Raw genomic sequence first — 22,411 nt, 5'->3', positions numbered from 1 at the left:
TAGAAGACTAATATGCCACATGACAATATTATGAGGTGGGACTGTTAAGAGGTGTTTAGGCCATGAGAGTTCCACCCTCATGAATGAATTAATAACATTATTACAAGAGTAACTTTGTTCAATGGGCCCACTCTTGCTCTTGTCTTTCCACCTGTTGCCATGAGATGTCATGCACAAATGCCCTTGCCAGATGCTAACACTATGCTCTTAGACTTTCCAGTCTCCAGAACCATAAGTTGAATAAGTTTCTGTTCATGATCAGTTACCCAATCTGTGATATTTTGTTATAACAACACAAAACAAACTAAGGCAGGTACATTTACAGGTAGACCATGAGCTTCCAGAACCAACCTATTAGTAATCATGAGACAAAATATTTTCAAATAAGATTATAATTCTAAAAAAAAAAACAGATTAACAAGCAAAGCATAGGCATCTAAATGTGTGTTGCTATGGCTTAGGCAACACAGCAAGACCCCGTCTCTACAAAAAAACTTTTAAAAAACAATTAGCTGGGCATAGTGGGACACACCTGTAGTCCTAGCTACTCAGGAGGCTGAGATGGGAGGACTGCTTCAGCCAAGGAGTTTGAGGCTGCAGTAAACTATGATCACATCTCTGTACTCCAGCCTTGGGGACAGAGGGAGACTGTATATTAATAATAAAATAAATAAATAGAGACATGTTGGTAGATTTTAATTTAAAATAAAATGAAAATTAATTACCTACAGGAAATAAAGACAATAGAAATTAAGATGCTGAAATCCTAAAACCAGTTTTTTATCTATAAAGAATAAAAAAGAAATTTTGACAGTGTATTTTTGTACATGAACTTTCTAAGCTGGAGTTCACTCACCCAAATGAATTAGAATAATCAGCCCACTGTGTCAGCTCATGCCACTGAATAAAATGTTCTACTTTGGGATATCATAAGCTATAACACACAATACCTGCAGCTCCCATGCTGGCAATAAGCTATTTGACATAAATTAAGGAAGTGGCTTCAATTTACATTAAACTTAAAAAGATAATAAAAGTATTAAAGTACTAATTAGTTTCAAGACATGTTGCTTAAAGAAGTCTGTCATACTTCAAAAAATATTTCATTAAAAAGAAAGAATTTTGATATTTAATTTTTCTTAGATTATATGTATATGGTTGAGACAATGCAAAACAGCATTTCATCATTCAAATGCCAAAAAATATCCACAGGAAATTACCATTCAGATTCCTTCCAAGAATGTAAAGTAATAATACAAACATTTTTCTAATTATGTGATGAATACTTATATCCTCATACCTTAACAGAAAATTGAAGGACCTTAGATCACATTTGATAAAAACAACATTTCCTAAAATCAAATATTATTTAAAATGGTAAAATGCACACAAAGTAAAAACATTCTACAAAATACTCTTTCCTAACTACATATTATTTAGGATAATAGAGCACAATGAAAAAAGCGTGCAAATACGAATCAAAAGAAAGCAGCAGTGGCTTTATTCACATCAGATAACATAAAATAGAGAATATTACTCAAACTAAATAAGTATACTAAGAGCTTCAACGTATTAACTAAACATAAGCCATCCTAAATATGTAAGCATTTAAACAAAACAGCATCAAAGTACCTGAGATAAAAACTGATAAAAAGAGAAAGACAAATCCCTAATTATAGTTGGAAACTTCACACTTCAGTCATCAGGAGAACATGTGCTCAGAAAATCAGTAGGGATATAGATGACTTAATACTCCAGTGACAAAGACCCTTGCCATGGTCAGATGCAGTGACTCACCTGTAATTCTACCACTTTGGGAGGCCAAGGCAGGGGGATCACTTGAACCCAGGAGTTCAAGACCAATCTGGGCAATATAGTGAGACCTTGTCCCTACAAAACATTAAAAAAATTTTAGGCAGGCATGGTGGCACATACCTGTAGTCCCAGCTACTCCGTAGGCTGAAGTGGGAGGATCACTTGAGCCCGGGCTGAGGCTGCAGTGAACTGTGATCACAACACTGTACTGTACTCTAGCCTGTGTGACAGAGCAAAATCCTGTCTCAAAAAAAAAAAAAAAAAAAAAAAGGATCTTGCCTTGACCAATCTTTAATAAGCCTCCTTTAAAGCCTCTACTACACTAGCCCTCAACCTTTTGGACTTCTGCTGTCTGTCTCTGCACCATCCAGTTTTAGCAAGAATTCTGCTAAGTCAGTTTATTGAGAATCCTCCATCTTTGATAGATGATTACCATGGCCTGCCTTTAGCAAGAATCCTGTCAAGTTGGTTTAACCACAGTCTTCCCTAACCTTGATGATTCCTCTTAGTAATTTTCTATCCACTCACCTCCTCCTTGCTCTTTAGCTGTAAAGTCCCACTTGCCTATGACCATAAGAACTGAACCCACTTCCATATTGAGGTCTCTTTTCCCCTACTGCATTAGTTCTGGAAGAAAATCTGCCTTTATCACCTTAACTATTAAAACTACCCAGCTCTGATTTTCTTTCCTTTTTTTTTGAAACAGGGTCTCACTGTTGCCCAGGCTGGAGTGCAGTGGCACAATTATGGCTGACCACAGCCTCAAATTCCTGGGCTCAAGTGATACTCCCACCTCAGCCTCCTGAGTAGCTGGGACCACCACACCAAGCTAATTTTTCTATTTCTTTTTGTAGAGACGAAGTCTCACCATGTTGTTCATGCTGGTCTTGAATTCCTGTACTCAAGTGATCTGTCCACCTTGGCCTATCAAAGTGCTGGAATTATAGGTGTGAGCCATCATAAAATCGGCCAGGTATGGTTATTCACATCTGTAATCCCAGCACCTTGGGAGGCCAAGGCAGGCAGATCACTTGAGGTCAGGAGTTCCAGACCAGCCTGGCCAACATGGTGAAACCCCATCTCTACCAAAAGAGAAAAAAAATACAAAACTGAGCCAGACATGTTGGTGCACTCTTGTAATCCCAGCTACTCAGGAGGCTGAGACATGAGAATTGCTTGAATCTGGGAGGTAGAGGTTGCAGTGAACTGAGATTGTGTCACTAAGATATTGTCTCAAAAAAAAAAAATTAAAAGAAGATGAAATCATGAAAATTATGTTATCTTACCACAGTAACTAAAAATAGACTAGAATAACAGAAAGGTAATCTAAAGAATCCTTAAACAATTCCAAATAACACATGGTTAAAAAAAAGAAGCTACAAGGGAAATTTTCAAGTATTCTGAACTAGATAAAAATGGAAACACAACATTTTAAACTAGATAAAAATTTTTCAATATATGAGCTGTAGCTAGATCAATGCTTAAAAGTAAATCTGGCCAGGAACAATGGCTCATGCCTGTAATCCAGCACTTTGGGAGGCGGAGGCGGGGGGATTACAAGGTCAAGGGATTGAGACCATCCTGGCCAACATAGTAAAACCCCAGCTTTACTAAAAATACAAAAATTAGCTGGCTATGGTGGCCCACGCTTGTAATCCCAGCTGCTTGTGAGGCTGAAGCAGGAGAATCGCCTGAACCTAGGGGGCAGAGGACACCACTGTACTCCAGCCTGGGTGACAGAGCAAGACTCTGTCTCAAAAAAAAAAAAAAGAAAAGAAAAAAGAAAAGAAAAGAAAAGAAAGTAAATCCATAGTAATAAGAGCATATTTTTGAAAAGAAACAAGGCCTTGCATCAAAACTTAAGCCTCTACCTTAAAAGAAATTTAAGAGAAAATTAAACCCAATGAAAGCAAGAAATGGTAAAGAGAAAAAGACAATGAAATTGAAAATATACAACATAAAAAAATCAGTGAAACTAAAAGGTGGTTATTTGAAAAGTTGAATGAAAGTTTATAAACCTCTTTCTATATTAATCAAGATAAAAATAAATTACCAGTATCAGGAAAAAAATGAGGACATCATAAAGCTCCTATGGGAGCTAAGCTATGAGGATGCAAAGGCATAAGAAGGATAGAATGGACTTTGGATCACAGAGGAGAAAGGATGGGAGGGGAGTGAGGATAAAAGACTACAAACTGGGTACAGTATATATTTCTGAGAGTCTCAGAAATAACCACTAAAGAACTTATTCATGTAACCAGGTACCACCTGTTCCCCAAAAACCTATGGAAAGAAAAAAAGATCCTACACACATTGAAAAGACAAAAAAGAAATTACTACATGCCACAGAAATAAGTCTGGGAAAAGAGGAAGAAAAGAAATTATTACAAATAGATTCATATGTACTAACTTCATAATGTGGATATAAAGAGTAAATTTGGTACTGGGAGAACTGACTCATGCCTGTAATCCTAATGCTTTGGAAGCCAAGGCAGGAGAATCACTTGAGCCCAGGAGAATCACTTGAGCCAAGGAGCAGCCTGGCCAACAGTGAGACTCATCTCTACTAAAAATAAAAAAATCAGCCACGTATGATGGTGTGAGCTTGTAGTCCCAGCTACTCAGGAGGCTGAGGCAAGAGAGATTGGTCTCTTGAGCCCAGGAGTTTGAAATTGCGGTGAGCTACTATTGTGCCACTGCACTCCAACCTAGGCCACAGAGCAAGACTAGACTCTGTTTTGGGGTGGGATGAGGAATACATTTCTTAAAAGACACAATATACCAACAATATACCAATGCTAACTCAGTAAGAGAAAGATAGCTAGAACAGTCCTCTGTCTAATAAAGACATTGAATTTGCAGCTAAAAAAAAAAACAAACAAAAAACCTTGCCAACAGAGAAAGCTCCAGGCCTAGAGCTTACAAGATCTCTTGAATCACCTTTATTTCCTGGAAATCTCCTTTCTTAGGGGCTTCTCTCTAATCTAGACCAATTGCTCTCCAGGTCTGCTATATAGCTGTCCCTTCTACAACATAATTTAACTGTTTTCCTGGAATAGACTTACTATTTTCTATATTCCAGGGCTTTTGCTATTTTACTAAAGCATAATTTGAAGAAATATCTGAGGTGGCCAGGCATGATGGCTCCTATCTGTAATCCCAGCACTTTGGGAGGCCAAAGTGGGCAGATCATCTGAGGTCAGGAGTTCGAGACCAGCCAGGTAAACATGGCGAAACTCTGTCTCTACAAAAAATAGAGAAATTAGCCTGGTGTGCTGGTTCATGCCTGTAGTCCCAGCTATGCAGTAGGCTGAGACAGAGGAGGATCACTTGCAACCAGGAGGTAGAGGTTGCAGTGAGCTGAGATCACACCACTGTATTCCAGCCTAGGTGACAGAGTGAGACTGTCATAAACAACAAAAATAAATAAATAGAATAAATTAAAATGTCTGAGGATTTACAGGTCTAAAAAAGGACTTTGATGGTTATTAACTAACCATGGGCTTTGAGGTTGGAAAGTCATGTCCCTCAAAACTTTAAAATCATAGCAACACTGTGTTCTAGGAGCCAACACTGTTGTCAAGAACACTGATTACTCCATTAGCGAAAACAACAACAAACAAACTGACTTATAAAAAAATAGGGGAGACAAAATACATATTTAAAAAAAAAGAAGAGTGATGCTGGCATATTCGATTCTTCCCAATTCTTTTTTCTTCTTAAATACCTGCCATTGTTTTTTCAATCTGATAATGTTTTCAGTATCTTAGAAATGAAGCATCCCTTTGTTGTTGCTGTTTTTGGTTAAAACATTTTAAGATGTAATCCTAGCACTTTAGGAGGCCAAGGCAGGCAGATCATGAGGTCAAGAGATAAAGACCATCCTGGCCAGCATGGTGAAACCCCGTCTCTACTAAAAATACAAAAATTAGCTGGGCATGGTGGCGCATGCCTGTAATCCCAGCTACTCAGGAGGCTGAGGCAGGAGAATTGCCTGAACCCAGGAGGCGGAGGTTGCAGTGAGCCGAGATCGTGCCATTGCACTCCAGCCTGGGTAACAAGAGCGAAACTCCGTCTCAAAAAAAAAAAAAGAAAGAAAGAAATATCATCTGGGAGCTAAGACGTGGAGTGGGCCTCACAATTCTAACTGGTGCCCCATACTGCCGTGCCTGAGGTGATATCCTAGATGCAGGATAAAGTCCTCCCCACTCTTCCCCCACCTCAAGCAGAAGGAAAGGGTCTCTTTTGGAGCTGGGAGCTATGCAGCCTGGGGCTAAGTGAGGCATGATGCCAGCACTCCTTTGGCTGCCCCAGCTGGTATCTCAGTATGTCACATGTCCCCAACTCCAGTCCACTGTCTCTGGGCCTAGTTTAGCACTGAAACTCTCCTAAGAGTTGCAGTCCTTAAGGCCTAGACTGCCTTTCAAATTTACAGGGAGATACACAGAGTGCTGCAGGCCTCAGTGGCAAGGTTTGTAGGCACTCAAGTTTGGACCACCAGGATCAGCAATTCCCTTCTGGCTAGGGCTGGTTTAAATGTTCCCTATGTTGGCAGGCATCAGCTGAGTTTCGCCTGCTTTTCCTTTCTGCTCTAACAGGACAGCGCCGAGTTCAATGTCTCACAGTTGTGTTTTCCCTCCCCAAGTTCCCAGATAAACTCTATGCACTATGCCACCCCTGCTGGGAGTGAGGAAGCAGTGGTGGTGAGTTAGGACTATTTTTCCATCTCTTCAGTGCCTCTTTCAGCAATATAAGTTAAAACCAGGTATGTGTGCTCATTTGATTTTTGGCTCCCATGAAGGTGTTTTTTTCTGTGTATATTGTTAACTTGATGTCCTTGTTTTGAGGGGGTAGAAGGTGGGTGGTGGAGCTTTCTATTCTATTATCTTGCTCTGCCTCCTCATCTCCTATGCTTGTTTCATCTCTATCCTTTGTAACATCTGAAACTTCCTTTACAAAGATTATGACAGTGAAGGAAATCAAGCATGGCTGACTCCATCTTGCTTCTAGCCTCTCAGGATGGCTGTCCTTACCTTTCCTGGGTGTAGGCCAAGCTAATCAAGGGAGGAATTTATTGTTTAATTTTGAAGCAAGGATAATAATAGTTCCTGCCTTAAATGAAACCCTACTTGTTCAGGTAACAAAACCACCTTTGTAAAACTAATGAAAGGCCAAAAAATTTGGCTTATGGGAGAGACCTAAATTCTGCTAAAATGTAGCTGTAGTTAAATGATAGCCAGACATTGTCCTCTCACTTGCCTTTCTATAATTCCTTGCTGTCAGGAGTCAAATGGCCAGAGGTCACAAGGTTTGTGACTTCCCCCACTGCTTCTTTAGATGACTCCACCAGTCCTATGGCCCCTACAGAGAGGCCAACTCAGCGGGAACATTTTCCACACCCCTATGATTTCATTGCATGTCAGCAAAACTCATTCTCTAGCCCCCTGACCACCAAACTGTCCTTGAAAAACTCTAATCTTTAAGCTTTCAAGGAGACTTATTAGAGTAATCCCTCCAGTCCATCCATTTGGCTAGTTCTGCATTAATAAACCTCTCTACTGCAACAGCACAGTCCCAGTGAATTGGTTTTGACTATGCAGTGAGCAGGAAGAACCCAATGGGCAATTAAACATCCTTTATAAATTGACCACTAAATGAGTTTCCCTGAGTTCTGTGAACCACTCTAGCAATTTAATCAAAACTAAAGAGAAGGCAATAGGAACCCTAATTTGTAACTGTTGTTAAAAGGGATGGAGCCTAAAAAAAAGTGATGTGCCAGTCTTGGGGAATGGGCACCTAACCTGTGGGTTCTGACACTATCTCCAAGTATATAGTGTCAAAATTGAATTGGAGGATATCCAGTTGGTGTCTACTGCTTGTTGGTGGGGGAAAATTCCCCCACATTTAGTCACAGAAGTCTTCCATGTTGATTAGTGTGGTGTAGAGGAGAGGGAAATACAAAACTGTTTTTCAAAAACAAATGTATGTACAAGATATTATTAAAGAGGGAAGCTACAAAATAATAGAGCATATCCATTTTTATGTTAAGAAAATAAAAAAGCAGGGCAGGGTTCAGTGACTCACACCTGTTATCCCATACTTTGAGAGACCAAATGGGGAGAATTGCTTGAGGAGCAGAGTTCAAGACTAGCCTGGGCAACATGGGGAGACCTCGTATCTACCAAAAAAAAAAAAAAAAAAAATTAAAAAATAGCTAGGTGTGGTGGCTCACTTGTAGTCCCATCTACTTGGGGAGCTGAGGTAGGAGGACTGCTTGAACCCAGGAGGTCAAGGCTGCAGTGAGCCATGTTTGCACCACTCCACTCCAGCCTGGGCAACAGAATGAGACTGCGTATCAAATAATCAAATAAACCAAAACCATATGTATATATTATATGATTTCTAAAACAACAAAAGGTTAGAAAAAGGCAATAATAAAAAATATAAAGGTATGAAATGATCCAGTCATCAAATGCTCCAACTGTAAGACAGAGATATTCCACTGGATTTTAAAAATTTAGTTCTATGTATTCATTAATCAAAAGAAGGCTGACATAGCTATATCAAACTAGAAAGAAGTCACAAGTAGGGAAAGATACAGAAAACATGACAACTAAATATAACACCAGATCTAGATTGGTTCCTAGAATTGGAAAAGAACATTAATAGAAAATCTAGTGATATGTGGATAAAGTTTACAGTTTAATAAATAGTACTATTTATTAAATTATAATATTTTATAAATTTACTCAAATTTATGCAATATTTAGTGAATTGCTCAGTAAAACCACAATATTAGTGTTCTGGTTTTTATCATTGTACTATAATCATGCATAATGATAATGTCAGAAGTAGAGTGACAAGGCCAGGTGCAGTGGCTCACGCCTGTAATCCCACCACTTTGGGAAGCCAAAATGGGTAGATAATTTGATACCAGAAGTTTGAGCCCAGCCTGGCCAACATGGTGAATCCCCATCTCTACTAATACAAAAATTAGTTGAGAATGGTGGTGTGCACCTATAATCCCACCTATTCAGGAAGCTGAGGCAGGAGAATGACTTGAACCTGGGAGGCAGAGGTTGCAGTGAGCCAAGATTGTTCCACAACACTCTAGCCTGGGTGACAGAGTGAAACTCTGTCTGAAAAATATTAACAAACCAAAATATTTGGATGGTGGCTACATGGGTGCTCACTTTTCATTCATTCATTAAACTGTCCATGTATGTTTTATATACTTTTCATGTAACACTTGCTATGTTTTCTAAAAGGTTAGTTGATCTATACTATCTATATTAATTTATCTATGTTCTCTAAATATAATCTAACATACTATCTATTTTCTAATATAATATCTATATTAATTTATGTTTTCTAAAAGTGAATTTCTCCATATTATTTACATTTTCATTCATTTATTTTTTTCTGTTTTTCGAAACTTGTTACTCAGCAGTAAAATACTCAAAACCATTATGAAGATAGGAAATTGGTATGCTTCAACAGACAATAAAATAATACCCAGCATTAAGGACTCCAGTAAAATGATTTTTATTGTACTCAAGCAGCTTCCAAAACTTATAAAACTGAGCATATTAAAATTCATTCACATACCAGGGCCTGTAGCGGGGTGGGGGGGGGATTAGGAGAGGGATGGCAGGGGGTGGGGGAATAGGGGAGGGATAGCATTAGGAGAAATACCTAATTTAGATGACAGGGTGATGGATGCAGCAAACCACCATGGCACATGTATACCTATGTAACAGACCTACACATTCTGCACATGTACTCCAGAACTTAAAAGTATAATTTCAAAAAAAGAAAAATAAAGTCATTCTCCATGTAACATTTATACATAATCAAATCATCCTGACATAGAACTGCAAAATCATAACAAGAACAGATTCCCTGACTATATGTATCCAAAACAGTATAAAATCTAAATTAAAAATGCTTTCAGTGAATCAGAGATGCTGTGTCAACAGCCAAAAGCAGTTCTGCAGTAAATTTCTCCTATTGATCATCTACTATAATGAAACACCAAATCAATCCTTCAAAGTTATCACTGCTTTACTTTGCCAGCTTAAAGATAAAACAAACACCTAGCAATTAAATTATTACCAAAAACAAGTATGGGATTTATAGTTAAAACTGTTAAATAATTGGTTTTTCAAGACATAAAAATAGATAGCATGCCCTCGGCTGGGCATGGTGGCTCACACCTATAATCCCAGCCCTTTGGGAGGTTCAGGTAAGTAAATCACCTGAGGTCAGGAGTTTGAGACCAGCCTGGTCAACATGGCGAAACCCTATCTCTAGTAAAAATACAAAAATTAGCCAGGCATGGTGACAAGTGCCTATAATCCCAGCTACTTGGGAGGCTGAAGCACAAGAATCGCACGAACCTGGGAGGCAGAGGTTGCAGTGAGCTAAGATCACTCCACTGAGCTCCAGCCTGGGCAACAAAGAGAAACTCTATCTCAAAAAATAATAATAATATCATGTCTTCAAATAAATTTAAACTGATAAAAACAGATTAAAGCTTTTCTGATATTAATGAATAGTGTAGTTGTCTATTGCTACCTATATTAGTCTGTTTTCACGCTGCTGATAAAGACATACCTGAGACTGGGCAATTTACATAAGAAAGAGGTTTAATGGACTCACAGTTCCACGTGGATGGAGAGGCCTCACAATCATCATGTGAGGTAAAAGGTACATTTTACATAGCAGTGTCATGAGAGAATGAAAGCTAAGCAAAAGATGTTTCCGTTTATAAAACTATCAGCTCTCATAAGACTTATTCACTACCATAAGAACAGTATGGGGAAAGCCGCCCACATGATTCAAGTATCTCGCACTGGGTACCTTCAGTAACATAAAGGAATTATAGCTACAGTTCAAGATGAGATTTGGGTGGGGACATACCTAAACCATATCATTCTGCCCCTGGTTCCTCCCAAATCTCATGTCCTAACATTTCAAAACCAATCATGCCTTCCAACAATCTCCCAAAGTCTTAACTCATTTCAGCATTAATTCAAAAGTCCGAGATAAGGCAAGTCTCTTCCACCTATGAGCCTGTAATATCAAAAGCAAGTCAGTTATTTCCTAGAGACAACGTGGGTACAGGCATTAAGTAAACACAGCCACTTCAAATGGGAGAAATTGGCCAAAATGAAGGGGCTACAGGCTCCATGCAAGTCCAAAATCCAGCAGACAGTTATATCTTAAAGCTCCAAAATGATCTCTTTTGACTTCATGACTCACATCTAGATCACACTGATGAAAGAGGTGGGTTCCCATGGTCTCGGGCAGCTCTGCCCCTTTGCCTTCGCAGGGTACAACCTCCCTCCCAGCTACTTTCACAGGTTGGTATTGAGTGTCTGAGGCTTTTCCAGCCACACAGTGCAAACTATCAGTGGATCTACCATTCTGGGGTCTGGAGGACAGTGGCCCTCTTCTCACACTCCGCTAGGTGGTACCCCAGTAAGGACTTTGTGTGGGGAATCCGATTCCACATTTCCATTCTTTACTGCCCTAGCAGAAGTTTTCCATGAGGGTCCCATCTCTGCAGCAAACTTCTGCCTGGACATCTGGGCATTTCCAAATATCCTCTGTAATCTAAGTGAAGAATCCCATACCCCAATTCTCGACTTCGGTACACTTGAAGGCTTAACATAACATGGAAGCTTCCAAGGCTTGGGGCTTATACCCTCTGAAGCCATGGTCTGAGTTCGGTATTGGCCCCTTTCAGCCAAGGCTGGAGTGTCTGGGACGCAGGGTACCAAGTCCCTAGGGTGCACATAGCATGGTGACCCTAGCCATGGCCCTGGCCCATGAAACCATTTTTCCCTCTAGGCCTCTGGGCTTATAATGGGAGGGGCTGCTGTGAAGAACTCTGACATACCCTGGGGACGTTTTCCCCATTCTCTTGGTGATTAACATTTGGCTCCTGGTTACTTATGCAAATTTCTGCAGAGAGCTTGAATTTCTCCTCAAAAAATGGGATTTTCTTTTCTATTGCAGGGTCAGACTGCACATTTTCTGAACTTGCATGCTCTACTTCCCTTACAAAACTGAATGCTTTTAACAGCAGCCATGTCACCTCTTGAATGCTTTGTTGCTTAAAAATTTCTTCCACCAGATATCCTAAATCATCTCTCTCAAGTTCAAAGTTCCACAGATCTCTGGGGCAGGGGCAAAATGCCAGCAGTCTCTTTGCTAAAACATAACAAGAGTCACCTATGATCCAGTTTACAACAAGTTCCTCCTATCTATCTGAGACCACCTCAGCCTGGACCTTATTGTCCTTATCACTATCAGCATTTTGGGCAAAGCTATTCAATAAGTCTTCAGGAAGTTCCAAACTTTCCCACATTTTCCTATCTTCTTCTGAGCCCTCCAAACTATTCAAGCCTCTGCCTGCTACTCAGTTCCAAAGCCACTTCCACATTTTTGGCTATGTTTTCAGTATCATCTCACTCTACTGGTACCAATTTACTATGTTAGTTTGTTTTCATGCTGCTGATAAAGACATACCTGAGACTAGGCAATTTACAAAAGAAAGAGGTTTAATGGACTCACAGTTCCATATGGCTGGGGAGGCCTCACAATCATCGTAGAAGGTGAAAGGCATGTCTCACATGGCAGGAGAAAGAGAGAATGAAAGTCAAGTGAAAGGGATTTTCCCTTATAAAACCATCACATCTCATGGACTTATTCACTACCATGAGAACAGTATGGGGGAAACCTCCCCCATGGTCTAATTATCTCCCACTGGGTCCCTCTCACAATATGAAGGAATTATGGAAGCTACAATTCAAGATAAGATTCGGGTGGGGACATCACCAAACCATATCACTACCTAACACATTAAACCCAAATTCAACAGCTTAAAACAATACACATTTGTAATCTCACAGTTTCTAAAATCAGAAATTGAGTGTTCCTTAGCTAAGTCCTCTAGCCCAGGGTCTCTCACAAGGCTGGAATCAAAGTGTCAGCCAGGAGTACAGTCATCTCAACGTTCAGCCGGGAGAGGATCTGCTTCCAAACTGCTTTAGTGGTCATTGGCAGGATTAAGATCCCTGAGGGAGCCAGAAGCTGTGGCTCACACCTGTAATATCAGCACTTTGGGAGGCTGTGGTGAGTGGATCATGAGGTCAGAAGATTGAGACCATCCTGGCTAATACAGTGAAACTCGGTGTCTACTAAAAATACAAAAAAAATTAACCGGGTGTGGTGGCATGTACCTATAGTACCAGCTACTCTGGAGGCTGAGGCAAAAGAATCACTTGAACCTGGGAGGCAGAGGTTTCAGTGAGCTGAGATCATGCCACTCTACTCCAGCCTGGGTGACAGAGCAAGAATCCATCTCAAAAAAAAAAAAAAAAAAAAATCCCTGAGGGTTTGGAGACCGAGAACCTCAGTTCCTTACTGGCTGGAGGTCCCCTTCCTTGACAGGTGGACCTTTTCACACGTCAGTTCACAACATGACAGCTGGCTTCATCAAGGTGAGTGAGCAAGAGAATGCCAGCAAAAAGGGAAGTCATAGATTCTGTGCTCTAACAAGAAGTGACATCACACCATTTTTGCCATATTCTAGTAAAGTGAGCCTCTAGTTCTAGTTCACCCACAAGAGGAAGGGACTACACTAGAGTGAATACCAAGATCATTTTAGAAGGCTCCCTAGCACAGGTAGTATAATGGAAAAAGCAACTGGAATAAAAGTAAGAAAAAAATAGCTTCTAATAACTATGCGACTCAACTGAGAAGGTAGCCTAAATGACCCCTAGGGTCTCTTGGCATTCTCAACTCTGAGTCTTTTGAAAAAGATTACTAGAGATTAGAGATACTTCATCAAAATGCCTCATTTCACAAAAGAAAGCTGAGTTCCAGGAAAAGTTAACACAAACAGGTATAGGCCACATTTATTTTGCTCTTATGCCCAGTGCTCTTTCCACTATAATAAACTGTTTTTGCAATTAATGCTCTAAAACAGTTCTATCTTCTCTTTATAACAGTCTCAAGATCTAATAAATTAAACAGAATACAATGCTAACAAGAGCAGCTACAATTGATTAATCTTGTCTATTACCTCTTTTTCTCTCATCAGTCCTACAGCCATCTCTAGATGGTACGTGAATTTAAAAGTGAGTCATCTGCCCATCCCCAGTGTCAGGTAGCTGGACATACTAGTAATAAGATTTGCTGGAAATAAATTATAAAAGCAACAAATAAGCAACAGAGAAATACATTTACCTTGAACACACAGTCACCCTCAATATGGTAAACAAGATTAAATGTAACCTAAATAAAATATCTAAAACCTGCAACCAGAAAAGGCAAGGTTTGTTAGTAATGAAATCCTGGAAAACTGTTCCAGAAGTCAACAATGACAATGTAGTGCAGGCAGTGTCCAGGAAAGAAGGTACTGTAGGAGGCTAATGACTAGAATTGAACTCGTAAATACATCCTTATTAACATGAAAGCATCACCTAAGGTTGATGATACAAATGAAATATTTGGGCCACATAAATTCCCTATTTGCTCACTTATGAAGTCTGAAGTCATGGAGGGAGGGGACTCCTTTGTCTCAGAATCCCTTCCACAGGTACATGCCTTTTACTACCCATAATAATTTGTAGTGGCTCCAAATTGATTCAAGGAGTGCCATGAAAAACACTGCATATTAATATAATTGCTTTGTGTGGGAATTATAAAGCAAGAAGGTATTTACATTAGTCACAGTGGTGTGTGTGTGTGTGTGTGTGTGTGTGTGTGTGTATGTGTAATGAAATACAGTAAGTACTGGATCCAGAATTTCTATATAAGAAAAGCTTACTTAACAGCAATGAATTGATAAGCAATGATTGGAAGGTGGGGCCTATCTTAAATCTGTCTGCATAACAATCAAGACTGAAAAAAACTCAATTACACATATCAAAAAAGGATCACACTGATGCAGATTACCCTAAAGCCCTTCATTAGTATTAGCATATATCTAAATGTGCACTAAATTCACTTCTGTAAAATACTTAAAAACAAGAAAGGGGCTGGTGCAGTGGCTAATGCCTTTGATCTTGGCACTTAAGGAGGCCAAAGCAGGAGGACCTGAGGCTAGGGGTTGGAAAACAGACTGGGCAACAAAGGTAGACTCTGTCTCAACAAAAACAAACAAAAAATAGCTAGACGTAGTGTTGAACACCTGTAGTCCTAGCTACTTGGGAGATTGCAGCAGGGAAGACAGCTTGAACCCAGGTCAAGGTTACAGTGAGCAATGATTGCACCATTGCACTCCAGCCTGAGTGACAGAGCAAGATTTTGTTTCTAAAAACAACCACAAGAACAACAACAAAAACCTAGAAAGTGTTAGCTGAAAATGTTAACATAGATGGTGGGCTGAATGGTATTGAAGTAAAATTTTGGGTAGTATGGAGTAAAAGGCCAGGGGCCAAGAGTAAAAGAAGATGAACTGGGCAGCCCAAAGGGACATTTAAGGAAGAAAGGACCTTCTGGGAAGAAGTGTCACAGTTAAACTTCATGGCCCAAGTCATTGGCTACTACTTCCTATATCACGAGTATACACAATCACTAGATTAAAATGTCAATAAAGCCATCCCAAGATGGAACAGCTCAAAGAACAATATGTACCTAAAAATATACAGTAAGTATATTATATATTTTTATGCTTTTTTATTCAAAATGTTCAGAACTGTCTAGACATTCATCCTTTCCTAGCCTTTTAAATAATATCAAAGAAAGACTGTCTCTCCTTTCTTTTCTCACTTCTTACTTCCCTTTTGCTCTTCAGATTTACAGGGTAAGGAGAAAGTGGGAGAACTAAAACACTCTAAGAAAAGAATCAAACTGGCCTCTAATTAGTCTTGAGGTAAAACTGGTAAACCAAATAAAGCATGTTTAGAGATATGAAATTCAGCACCAAAACACTATAGCGCATGCTGCTTAACAGTATTGGCTGGGCACGGTGGCTCATGCCAGCACTTAGGGAGGCCAAGGCAGGAGGATCTCTTGAGCTTAGGAGTTCAAGACAAGCCTGGCCAACACAGCAAAACCCCATCTCCACAAAAAATACAAAAATTCACCCTGGCATGGTGGTGCGTGCCTGTAATTCCAGCTACTTGGGAAGCTGAGAGCTGAGGTGAAATGATCGCTTCAGTCCAGGAGCAATACAGAGGCTGCAGTGAACCAAGATCACCTCACTGCCCTCCAGTCTGGGTGACAGATGTAAACCCTGTCTTAAAAAAAAAACAAAACTATATATATGTATATATATATATATATATATATATATAGAGAGAGAGAGAGAGAGAGAGAGAGAGAGGAGAGAGAGAGAGAGAGAGAGAGAGAGAGATGTATAGATAGATAGATATAGTACTATGGATCTAAACTTCTCCAACATAGCCCATCTCAGTTACTGATTTCACATCCAATCAATTGGCAAAAGATTGAACAAATATTTTTAATAGCGCAGGGGTTAGTACACTATGGCCAACAACACAAATCCAGCCAGTGGACTGTGTTAAGAAAAAAAAAAAAAAAAAAAAAGCTAACTAGAAAGCCATTAGGTTGAGACAGCTCCAGCACTTTGGGTTCCTATGTAAACAAACCAAAACCCAACTCAATGTAAACGGTAAAACTAACTTAAGTTGAACTAGTCAGAAACCACCAACCAATTAACTAGAGACATTCCACTGAAACCAATCAAATATTTTCTTTGTCTATTTCCTTATAAGGTGTTTACCTTATAAAAGTTTTTCTCTCACACCCTCTTGGTGGAGTCTTGAACCACTTGTGGTCTGGTGATACCCAATTTATGAAATTGCTGAATGCTTATATAAACTCTGAAATTTTAATGCGCCTAAAGTTATCTTTTAACAACTGTTTTTGAATAACCCATGTGCTAAGAATGGTTTTTTACATTTTTAAAGGGTTGAGGAAAAAAGAAAAGAGGAAAAATAGAGAAAAGAATATGGAACAGAGACTGTACAGCCTGTATCACCTAAAATACAGGTAGTCTGAGTTTCACACATTACTTGGTTAACTGAAACTCTACAAAGCAAGGGCTGCCTACATTTATTGTCTGATCCCTTACAGAAATAGAGGATATCCAAATGCCAGTAAACACATGAATATGTGTTCAATACCATTAATCATTAGGGAATTTAGGGGAAAACCCCAATGTTATGTCACTGTATGTCTACTAGAATGGCTAAAATGAAAAAGACAATGTTAAATGTTGAAGCATTTGAAAGAAACAGAATTCCCAGCCTGCCACTGGAGTGTAAATTGACACAATGTGAAAAACTTTTTGGTAGTGTACAGCACGAATACACATCTGCATATCCTGTAACACAGTAATTTTACTAGTAGGCATATACGCAATAAAAATGTATACATAATTTCATCAACACATTTATAAAAAGCTTCATAGCAGCCCTATTGGTAATAGCCAAAACTAGGTGGAATACTATCCATACAGCAAGAGAATAAACTGAAACATAACTTGAATAAATCTCATAAACATAATATTGAGTAAAAATCAGACACTAAGGACTAGATACCATATTACTCCATTTATGTAAAGTAAATAACAGGTGAAATTCATTGATAATGTTAGAAGTCCAGATAATGATTACCTTTGGAACTATGAAGTGGGGCTTTTGGGATATAATGATGCTCTTTACTGATATAGATACTGGATATGTGGATATATATACTTTGTGAAAATTCACTGAGCTGTACACTTATGATTCATGCATTTATCTATATGTCTTTATACTTTAAATATTAATGCAACAAAAATATTTCTATAAACTCTAGGCCTTTGAAGGAAAATTGTATATATCTCCCGTTCATTTGCTGATTGCCATCATTACCTCCCATCAATGACATGTCTTGATTCCTATTACCTTATATTAAAAAGTCAGCTTTGTTTTAATTAATTTTATTGGCATATGATTGCATAGAATGATTATGTAATCATTTTAGATTAATTCCATAACAGATCACAAGGAAAAACTCTGAAAAGCCAATAGTTTGTAATAGTATATCCAAATTATCTGGAGAAAAAAAAACACCTCCTTGAAGTGTAGTTTTGTTTGCCCCTTTGTTTTAGCTTATCTCTGTCTACTACTGTGATTTAACCTACATAAAATGCTCAACGAAGCTTTTCCAAATGTCTGTGCTTGTGGAAAGTTGTTTCTTTCTACCGTCCTTGACTGATAATGCTCTATCTTGTACCCTTCAGTTCCCTCCACCCATCGAGCTTACAATGCTTCCCAAATGTTGCACTGGCCCCAGGGACATTGTGAACCAAAAAAAAAAAAAACAAAAAACAAAAAACAAAAACAAAAACAAAACAAAAAAAAAACAAACAAAAAACAAACAAAAAAAAAAACCTAACAGTATCTTTTTACAGCGTGGCTCAAAGTAGCACCTCATTCTTCGCTCACACTTCCAAGTGTGAAAATTGAAATAAAAAACGATTAAGTGACTCTCTCAAGGACACAGAGTCGATCAGAGGTTGAGCGAGGACTGGAAGCTCCTGACCGCGATTTAAGGGGAAAAAAAAGAAACAAAAAACAAAAACAAAACAACATACATCCTTGAATGAATGCTCAGCTGCTCAGCCCCAGTATTAGGACACTGGAGACAAAACCGAAATCATACCCAGAAAGAGCTGTCTGCCACCTGAGGACCCCACCACAATGACCCTCGAGGGCCCCTCCTCACTCCCGGCCGCGCGGGGTCAGCATTCACTGAGTACAGACTCTGCGCTGCCCCATTTCCTTCTCCAGGGAAAAGTCTGCGGCCGAAAACTCCACGCTGATCTATGCCCACCACTATCACTGTCCATCGCCCAAACCGCCCTGCCCCACCGTTTACCTGAGACGCGCCCAGCGTCGCCTGAGGAGTCGACTTGGCGAGCTCGCCCAGAGTTTCTCAGGCCCAGTGCGCAGCCACCACGTCAGCCAATCGCCGCAGGCTCGGAGCCTCCCGGCCCGAGGCCCACCCACAAACGACCGGGCAGGGAGGCGGGGCCGGGCCCGGAGCGGGAGGGAGAGCGGGAGCGAGAGCGGGAGCCGGTTGCCGGCGGCGCGCGAGGGCGTACCGTGCGGCGGCGCGCCGCAAGAGAGGGCGCAGGCGGCGCGCACCGGGCATGCGCATGCCGCGCCGCCTGGCCGCGGGGTGGGTCCTCCAGGCAAAAGAGAGCCTGCGAAGGGCAGGGAAGAGTTTGGAGAGAAAGTAGGCGGACTTAAAACGCCGCCGTGGCTGCCTAACGGGTCGCTTATTGTTGTCCAGATCCGAGACGAGGAACGCAAAACGTGCTTTCTCTTCCGAAAGAGCAAAACGTCTGGACAAAACCTAATCTGATGAGAAGAGGGAGCGGAAAACAAAACGGCGTCTTGTAGCGTCACACCTGGGCTCGTCGAGTTTTCTTAGACCTGGCGAAATTGTGGTTTCCCTCTTTGTGTGTGGTTTGGGATGAGGGGTGGGAGGGGCGTGTTTCTAAGCGGCGGTGAAGTGAAAAGGGCAAGGGATAGAGGTCCGGTTGAGTGAGCCGTAGTGCTATCTAGCTCCTGGCCAAAGAACGTTTCATACTAAACCTTGGAGCTGGTGACTTTTTTTTTTTTTTCTTTGACTGAAGTGTTGGAAGGAGATCTGGATTCTTATGTACGATATGTGAATCGTCTAAGAAAAAATGTTGAACCTTCCAGAATTTAACAAATTCCAAAGTTTGTTCCATAGTTCAGAATTGCTTTTATAAATGTCACTTTAACTCCTGTTACTCATAATTTCTTCAGACAACAAATACTTAGCACATACTATGTGTCAGGTACTCTTCTAAGTGCTGAATAATGAACAATATTTTTTTAATACACTCCAGAGAGTAGGCATAATATGAAGTACTGACGGGTTCCTAAATTGGTGTTTAAGTTAATGAAAGGAACTTATCCTTTAGTAAGTGTACAAAACAGAGTTTAAAAAACTAAAAAAGGCTAGGCGCTGTGGTTCACGCCTGTAGTACCAGAAGACCGAGGCTTGAGCCCAGGAGTTTGAGACCAGCCTGGACAACATAGTGAGACCTTTATTAAAAATCAAAAAAATTAGCTGGGCATGATGGTGCGTACCTGTAGTCACAGCTACTAGGGAGGCTGAGGTGGGAAAATCGCTTGAGCCCCAGAGGTGGAGACTACAATGAGCTGCAATGGCTGGTGTCACAGCACTCCAGCCTAGGGGACAGAGCATGACCCTGTGAAAACTAACAAAATGGAAAACTTGGATGTACATTACTTGGAACAACAGAGGTTATAACAGTCACAAAATTTTGGTTATGTATGCCATAATGAACAGACAGTGCTCTGAAGAAGTTTGTTACAGATTCAGCTTTGAAGTGCTTTTTTTACTTTACTTCAGTCAGGATTTGAATCATATTTGTGATCATAAAGTACCATAAAAATCTATGAAGCAAAAACAGAGATTGTACAGTTTATTGGAGTAAATGCTCCAATCAGGAAGTATATGGCTTGTGTGAAAGATTAGGGCCAAATCAAATTATGTGTAAAACAAAGGACAAAGGAAAAAGTTGATTTTCCTGGCTAGGAAATAAGAAATAAAGCAGTATAGTGATTACCACACTGAGACCATTCAAACCATGCAATGAATTACTAGAATAAATTTAGAGAAAATTATAATATTTTCATTGAGTAAAGTTCATTTCCCTGTTTTTTTAAAGCCCATTATCTCCATGCTTACAGTCTCCAGGGTAAAGAGAAACCTCATGTTTCCTTTCAGTAAGCTGATTTTCCCCCTCTCTCTCTGTTTTATGCAATGAGTTCAAACATTTGGACTAATTCTCCCTATTCTTGGCTGGGCATGGTGGTGGCTCATGCCTGTAATCCCAGCACTTTGGGAGGCCAAGGCAGGTGGATCACGTGGTCAGGAGATCAAGACCATCCTGGCTAACATGGTGAAACCCTGTCTCTACTAAAAATACAAAATAAAGAAAAAAAAGAAAAAAAGAAAAGAAAAGTAGCTGAGCTTGGTGGCACATGCCTGTAGTCCCAGCTACTTGGGAGGGTGAGGCAGGAGAATCGCTTGAACCTGGGAGGCAGAGGTTGCAGTGAGCTAAGATTGAGCCAGTGCACTACAGCCTGGGCAACACAGCAAGACTCTCTCAAAAACAAACAAGAAATTCTCCCTATTCTTTTTCGTAATGTACCTGAAGTAACTCATTAATGCTCTTTCCCTAAAACTTTTCATATGACAATAGGTAAGTTTTCCCCTACTCCCCTCTACCACCACCATAACTAATATATCCATTTCTTCAATCTCTATCCTTCTAACAGTTGCCTGTCTATAAGAAATGAAAGAGATAAATTAGAGCTTTTTTTCTCTTCACAAAATGATTGTCAAAGATAATGTCTATGTCCTCATCCCTCATATAAGCTGGACTTCTGCAGAAATATGGATGAAGATGAGGAGAAGGAAATGAACTACTCTTTTATTACAGGTAACAAAAGAATGTCAGATTATTAATATTATCAAGTCTATAAATATCAGGCTCCCACAATGTGTCACACACTGATCAGTTCTGAAAACAAAATAATGAAAAACAATTAGGCACACAAGTAGCTGAGAATATTGTGTGTATTAATCAGGGTTCTCCAGAGAAACAGAACGAACAGGATATGTGTGTATACATAGAGAGAGGGAGAGTGATTTACTGTAAGGAAATGGCTCATGCAATTATGGACTTTTAGTGAGTCCAAAATCTGAGGGAAGAAGCTAGTAAGCCTCAGAAAAGAATTGCAGATGGACACACATTATGGAATGTAATCTGTTTTATTCAAAGTCTGCTGATTTAAATGGTAATCTGATCAAAAACAAAAACACCTTCACAGAAGCATCCAGGATAATGTTTCACCAAATATCTGTGCACCATGGCCCAGCCAAGTTGACAGAATTGACCATAACACTGTGTAAACTGAGAAATGGCTTTGGGAGAGGGGAGTTTAGGGGATGAGGAAGATACAGTCAGGAAAATCTGAAGGGGATAATGCTTCCTGTAGTATGAATAAGAATTAGGGAGGTGAAGAGGTGAGGGTGGAGGTGCGGAGAAAACAGAATTCCTTATAAAGGAATCAATATGGAGGCAAGATACTGTAAGGAGCTATAAACAATTTAGTCTCATAGTATAAAATTTAACATGGAAAGTGATGGGAAATGAAGTTGGAGGGATTATGTAAGGTATTTTTTAAAAATAGAGCTGGGGACTCACTACGTTGCACAGGCTGGTATCGAAGTCCTAACCTCAAGCAATCCTCCCACTTTGGCCTCCCAAAGTGCTGGAATTACATGCATGAGTCACCATGCCAGGGAATATAAATGATCTTTCAATTAATTACCTTGGTCTTGATTCTATACTCAATAAAAATTGAAAGTTAAACAAGAGTGATAAGATCAGATTTACACTTTCATTCATCAATTTGACATGTATTTCAGAATCAAAATTATCAAGTTTGCAAGACTAGTTAATCTAATTGAAAATGATAAAAGGATTGGGCTCTGTGGC

The 22,411-nt window shown here is 39.8% G+C and overlaps 1 protein-coding gene across 14 annotated transcripts in view; it reads right to left on the bottom strand.

The window, feature by feature from the left end:
* MIPOL1 (mirror-image polydactyly 1) overlaps positions 1 to 22,411 on the bottom strand; it is a 377,605-nt gene that overhangs the window by 350,742 nt on the left and 4,452 nt on the right. For 4 of the 14 annotated variants that reach the window (XM_074393416.1, XM_074393404.1, XM_074393402.1 and 1 more), the window contains exon 1: positions 18,721 to 18,869. The exons of 4 other annotated variants lie outside the window; for them this stretch is intronic. The gene's annotated coding sequence lies outside the window, so the exon portion shown is untranslated. 6 more of the 14 variants (XM_010334930.2, XM_074393417.1, XM_074393413.1 and 3 more) reach the window with 5 other exon arrangements.

This window comes from Saimiri boliviensis, chromosome 2 (assembly GCF_048565385.1).
Source record: "Saimiri boliviensis isolate mSaiBol1 chromosome 2, mSaiBol1.pri, whole genome shotgun sequence".
NCBI classification, from domain to species: Eukaryota; Metazoa; Chordata; class Mammalia; order Primates; family Cebidae; genus Saimiri; species Saimiri boliviensis.
The sequence above is the reverse complement of the archived record's forward strand: the minus strand, read 5'-3'. Positions and strand labels throughout refer to the sequence as shown.